The following is a 6834-nucleotide window of genomic DNA, read 5'->3' as shown; positions in this document are numbered from 1 at the left end:
AGACGGTGTCGGCAACGGCTGGGAGGCAGGGGTGGAGGTGGTCGACGGCAACGGGGGGAGGTGGGGGCCGGCCGCGGGCGGTGGGGGCAGGCCGGCGGCGGGAGATGGGAGCTGGGTGATGAGGGTTGGGAGCGGATAGGGAAGAGATAGGGAAGAGAGGGAGGGGATAGGGAGTCGACGGTGCGAGGTGAAAGAAATACGAAGGGAAAATAGGGAGAGGAAATAGGAAGGGAAAAGAGAAAAATAAATAGAAAAAAAGAAAAGGATATTATGGGTATTTCATCTTATCTAACCATTTTAAACTACACGGAAGAGCCGTTTTGCAAACGGTTTTCCAAAAGGAGCCAGAGCCGGAGAAGCCACTCCACTGGTGGAACCAGAGCCGGAGCTGTTTTTAGAGGAGCCGGACCCCTGCCAGGCCCTTGAATTCCGGCTCAAAATGAAACATGGCACACGAGGCCCCACGAGGAAATCGGGAAGAAGAACTTAGAAGGATCGCTGGATATGGCAAGAGCAAATCTTACTAGATACAGATCTTGGCTGGTTTAAGGATAAGCTAGTTTATGCGCCGCCGCCGCAATCCTAGGCTGCTGCTACTACTGCGCGCGCGCGGTGCGGCGCATCTCGCCCCCGGCGCACCCGGGTGGGGGTGGTTGGCCGTTGGCGGCTGACGCGCGCAAGCGTCGCCGTCGGCGTCACCCACCCGGATAAGCCGATCGGCCGGAGCACAAGCACGGCACGGCATTGGCACGGCGCGCCGAAAAGCTGGCCGCGCGTCTCGTCTCGTCGCTGCGCGGCGTGTCGCCGATGGCGACGGGGATTGGGGGAATGGGAGGCGCGCCCCTTGGCGGCGCGAGGGGGCGGGCTCGCAAAAGATCGTCGGCGATTATTGCTGAAGTAGTGGGAGTGGGCTCGGCCGGCTGGGCTCCTCCCGGTCAGCAGCGGTGCCGGTCGTTCGTGGGTCGGCTTCCGCGCGCGCGGGCGGCAAGTCGGGATGAGGAATCGGTGAACTTTGGAAAGCCAGTTGGTCGAGCCCAAAAGGTTTGAGATGCTCGTGCTGCTCCCGTGGTCCCGAGGAGCCCTAGGGTCTCGCTAGGTGTGGTACTGGATACTAGGTTGACCATTTCTGAGAAGTGTGCAAAAGCGAGTGACAAGATGACTATAGATGAGAGAGTAACATTGAAAATGAGAAAAAGGAAAAAAGAGGAGAGGAGAGAAGTCAATTCCGAATGGGCATCCCATGGGCCTGACAAGATGATCTGGCAGTTCTTGAAATCCAATGGGCCTGTACTCATTCAACTGGGCCTACCCATTGTTTCAATAGGCCTCCATATTCTTCGGCCGTCTCGCGATGATGGGTCTTTTTTTAACCTCCTTTCTTTTTCTTTGGTTGGACACACGGCACAAGCTACGGTGTGTTTACGGCGCCGCCTCTGCTAGACTGCTACCGATGAGAGAGGGCGAGAAGCCATCGAACTTGAGGCGTCCAATCCATCAACGAAAACAAAGCAATGCCTTGTTGTGGTCAAGTCCGGCCCGCACACATTTGGCGTGCGCGCCCCGCCTCCCCGTGTCCGCCCCGACCGCGACGGCGGCGAGCGATCGCCGCTGCCATCTGTTGCATGCACAGCTGATCCCTCCGCGCCTCGGCACCACACTGCACCGCACCGTGCGTGTGAACCGCGGCGATGCGATTCGGGTCCCCATCGCCCCGCCGCGAGGTGACACGATGCGAGCACGGGACGGGAGGACCTGGTCTCGCGTCAGGTGACGCTACCCGTCACCACCCACCCACCGGCCGGCGCGCGCCACCCGCCAGCTAAATGAGGCCAGCGGCACCGAACCCGCCACCCCGTCCGCTGCCTTCGATAGTTCGATCGGCACCCCGCGCGGGGGATGACGCCGACGCCGACCTCGGCTCTCGCTCCAGCCGCCATCGGATGTGCCCGCGACGTGACCGCTGAGAAGGAGAGCAACGAAAGGGAATTCGAGATCTGCTGCCGCGGCCGATCCATCGATCCGTGGCCTACCAGCCCTATCTGCCGATTGCGCGCGCGGGATCGGTTACGTCTCCCCCCAACCCCAAGGCGTCAGGTGATCCGTGCGCGTGATGGAGGATCAGAGAGCTGGGTATGAAAAATATGGACCGTGCTGCGGTGGAAACTAGGCCACGCCTGCGGAGAGCGTCGCGACATGCCCAAGTTGGTCCCAAAGTGTGTCGCCGCGGTTGGTTGGGCGTGCCCTGTCAAGCGAGAACACTTTCGGGTGGCACTAACAACGCGCGCGGTTGCTCTCAGGGGCTGACTGAAGTTGAAGTTTAATCCTCGATGTGTTTGTACACTAATTAGAAGTATTAAATATAGTTTAATAATAAAATTAATTGCATAAATGAGGGTTAATTCGCGAGACAAATCTATTAAGCCTAATTAGTCCATGATTAGCCCATGTGATGATACAGTAACAATGTGCTAATTATGGATTAATTAGACTTAATAGATTCGTCTCGCGAATTAGATCTCATTTATACAATTAGTTTTATCATTAGCCTATGTTTAATACTTCTAATTAGTGGTCAAACATCCGATGTGACGGGACTAAACTTTAGTCCCTAGCATCCAAACACCCCCTTAGCTGACGCAGCCGTACGTGCGCAGTCGCAAATGACATGACCGGCTGCGCACTGTGGACCTGGTGCCGTCTCGCATGCACAATCCGCGAACCATATGGTCCTGTCAAGACCACAACATTCCGTTGGTGGTTAAAAACCTACGACTTGTCGACCTAGGAAAGACGAAGACGCACCTGAATAAACACCACACGCTCGCACACATGCAAGTGCCAAGCGCTAGTGATCCTATCACATGCCTGCCTGCCGCTTAACCATGCGTCGGTTCCCAACGGTGGCACATGGCTGTTAAAAAAACTCGAAGCTCGTGAATCGATCGTGTTCAGCTTGTCTTAGGCTTGGTTTGGTATCGGCTCGATTTCTAAATGAGCCAAGCTCAAGCCTAACTCAAAGCTCGTAAGCTTTTTGAGCTCGAGATCGAAAAGCTCGAGTAAACTCGTGCATTACGATTGGCCATGACTCTATGAGATGTATACACACATATATTCTAATTTTCTTGCCTAATTGTACTGTGCACTATAACAGTACTATCAGAGGCCTTGGCAAGGACTACTGTCGTAGATCGGAGGAGAGAGGAACCTCGCCGCCGGGAAGCAACTTCGCCGAGAGGAGAGAGGGACCTCGCCATCGAGAAGCAACTTCGCCACTCCGCCGACGCTCCGCCCCGCAGGAGCAAGAGGAACCCCCATCCCACCCATCGGCGCTGTCAGGGCTGGACATGGACGAGCCCTCCCTGAGCCGACTCCTCACCCATTGCTGCCTTCATCTTGGGTGCGGCTGCATCTGATGACTCCGACAAGGGGGGAGTCGCCATCGACGCCCGAGTCCGCAGGAGGAGGGGGTGTTCACCATGCTTGGGGGGAGAACGTACAACGGTGGAGGAGGGGGAAGAGGAGAGATGAACTTGGCACCAGCGCCTCATCGACATCTAGATAAATTCCACCTCAATCAAAGGGATCGATCGGAGATTGCTAAACATGTGGATCGTCAGGGGAGCAGACCCGTTAGAGCAGCAACTTCGAATTGGGAGAGAGAGGTTGAGAAGGAGGGATTGGCTCGGGAGATCAAGTGTAGCCTGTTTGGGGGTTCGATGGAAGAGAAATCGTCAGAAGGTAGAGATGGCTCGATGTCAAACCTCTGTGAGAGGGAGGCTGAATCTCTGACTCTCGAATTGGCCACGAGACAATTGGAGGAATCGATGAACCGCATCCTAGCATTGCGGGCAAAGAGGAGGAGAAGTTTCTGACAAGCGCGAGGAAAATGACGACTCTGAAAGGAGATGGGCCTTCCAGGAGCAATACTGGGCTTCCGTTTGGGCGTTCCATCACAGATCTATTCACCCACTCGTGGAGGGATGAGCCCATATCCAAATGGAACTGGATACCCAAACTAGCAGTGCTTGGTGAAGTGGGGTTTCCAGCCCACAGTGAGGGGTGGAAAGCGCGACGGCTTGCTAGGGTTCTGCCACTGCTGCCACTCACCAAATCCTTCGCCAATACGCTACAATCGAAGAAGATGAGAGAAGATCCTCGACCAGTGAGAAGAGAGGACCTAGGGGGCAGCTCCAAACATAGATTTGAGGATGACAGGCGCAACAACCCCCGCCTTGAGGAGGAGCGTCGCAATGGCCCCTGGTTTGACGAGGATCGCTGCCATGACCCCCAATTTGAAGGAGATCATAGGGAAGCCTGGGCGGAGGAGGGAGAACACGAAGAATCGCAATTGAGGGAGAGGCTTCAAGGGGAAAGGGAGTTTCCTCACGGACGACCCTAACCTTTTGACAGCAGAGACTACGTCATGAGGAGGCTGATCCCAAGCGCAGAGCAACGGACTTCTGAAGCTCCGACTACAGCAAGCCGAATCTGGGTGATTCCAGAAGCAACCCCCTGCAACCTCAATGTAACAAAACTTCACAACCCATCTTCTCGAGATTGGGGAATGGGAGGAACGATGGGGGCTCCAGGGAAGGTGGAGAGGAGAACAAGGATCGAGGATTCTCAGGTGACGTTGCTAGAGCGGGATTTCACCCTAGAGATTTCGGAACCTACAGATGGTGTGGCAAGGAAGGCCATCATCAAGCCTTGTGCACCAATGATCCCTTGTGTTTTCGGTGCAAGACGTCTAGCCACGTGGCTTCCCAATGCCCTCAAATGCAAATCAGTAAGTTAAGATGTTGGGTTTTAGCTTCTCAGGTCAAGGATTTTACACTCTTCAAATTTCTGACATGAAAGAAGAACAGAGTGAGTATAACTTAGGTTGCACTCATATAGTCAGTGGAGACGCTACGATAACTAAGGTGCAAGAGGAACTTAAACACCTAATTGATAGCAAGTAGGATTAGAGAGGGAGGCAAATCTCTGAGTAAGACTACCTTGTGGTTTTTACAAACAAATTAATCCTAGAAACGTTTGCCAGGTCCAAAGGAGTGGAGTTAGCGCTACATAATCTTTCTGCAAAGGTCAGCAAATCAACTGAAGTTGCAGCTGCATCTTCCATTCTGCAGATGGGTTGGGTGAAGATCTATGATATTCCTTCGAGAGCCAGAAACCAGGAGGTTGTCAAGTTGATTGCTGAGCTCGCAGGAGAGGTTGTCATCATTGATGAGCTATCCTTGATCAGAGTAGGCCCGGTTCGGGTTAAACTCAATGGCAGGAACATAAACAAGCTCAGAGGCTTTGTGGAAATCTTTTTTGGGAAGGTTGGGAGAGAGATAAGATTTGTTGCCGAGGGAGCAATAGGACAAGTACCACCAAAAGACCCTCCACCTAGAAAGCTAGATGAGGATACTGATGAGGAAGAAGAGGAGAGTAATAGGGACACTGAACTGGAATAGGAGAAGATGAGGCGACAGTTTGACAAGGAAAATCAATTCAAGTCTGGATGGGGCAAGACAACATCCCCTTAAGGCAAACAACACAAGGATGGCAACGATGAAACTAAACAGATCAACGACATGGAGGAGGAGAAGAGGGAGCAGGGGAGCAATGAGGGGACTCCAATCAAAGAGGTTGATCAGGCAGCATAATCCAAGTCAGTCAGGGGAACTATGAAGGGGGGGCATCATCACAGGAACAGGAAGAGCAGGTACCAATTGCAATGGAACTGATAAGGCAAGACTTAGTGACCTCACCAAGGGAGGAGGGGGGACCAGCTATTAGGAACAAGACAAAGGCTCTAAAACTGCTAGAAGCATTGACTTCAACAAAATCATGATACCTGAAGCGGATGGGGTAAGATGAATTGACAAGGACAAATGGCCCAATCTGAAGATAATAGATGAAAACTAAAATTATAGCATGTTAAAATCATCTGCCAAAATTCAGTTGGAGCTGCAAGGAGAAGGAAGACAAGGGGAGATGGAGATTGCGTTGAATCTGAAGAGGAAGATACAATTGTGGGGGAGGGGGGAGGTTAGGGATAGGAGATTGCTAGATCCAATTCTAAAATATCAAAGATCAGGAGGAACAACCTAGCTATGGCAGCAAGGAAAAGCTCCAGGATCCAAGAGGCAGTTGCAGCCTCGACCTCAAGTCCTTCTGTGATAGTATGGGCGAGAACTCAATTAATTCCTTTGCTATTCTCAATTCCATTGATGATGATATTCTAGAATCTATAGATCTAGATTGTGACATTCTGTTGGGAGGGGGAATAGGGAGGAAGTTGATAATTCCATATTTGCTATTAAACTAGAAGAAATGGCTAGAGCGGCTATAGCAGCTGCTAACTATAAATCAAATATTGAGGAAAAACTTATCCAGTCACATGCTCTAGATGATGAAAACCTAGACCTGTCATATATATCTAACAACCACATGGGTTTTGTTGTCGGGAGATGACCTGTTAAAATAGCAAGCAAGGGGAAGCAAATTGAGTAGAGAACTTCGTAGAATCAGTTATCAATGAAGATTCTTTTCTAGAATATAAGAGGGATGGGAAAAGCCTCAAGGACCAGGCAGCTGAAGGAGTACATCTCACAAGAGCAATTGGACATTGTGGGGGTGCAGGAAAGTATCAAAAAGGACTTCTCGGCCTAGGATCTGCAGAAACTAACGCCGGGGGTGTCGTTCAAATGGGATTGGGTCCTAGCAATAGGTCATTCTGGGGGATCCTTATCGAGGTAAGGAATGACCTCCTAGAGATTGAAGACTGGTTCAAGGGCAAATATTTTGTGGAAGCTCAGATTAGAGACAGGCTTAACATTGTCAGGT

This window comes from Setaria viridis, chromosome 3, assembly GCF_005286985.2.
Source record: "Setaria viridis chromosome 3, Setaria_viridis_v4.0, whole genome shotgun sequence".
Lineage (NCBI taxonomy): Eukaryota > Viridiplantae > Streptophyta > Magnoliopsida > Poales > Poaceae > Setaria > Setaria viridis.
Note: the sequence above shows the minus strand (reverse complement) of the source record.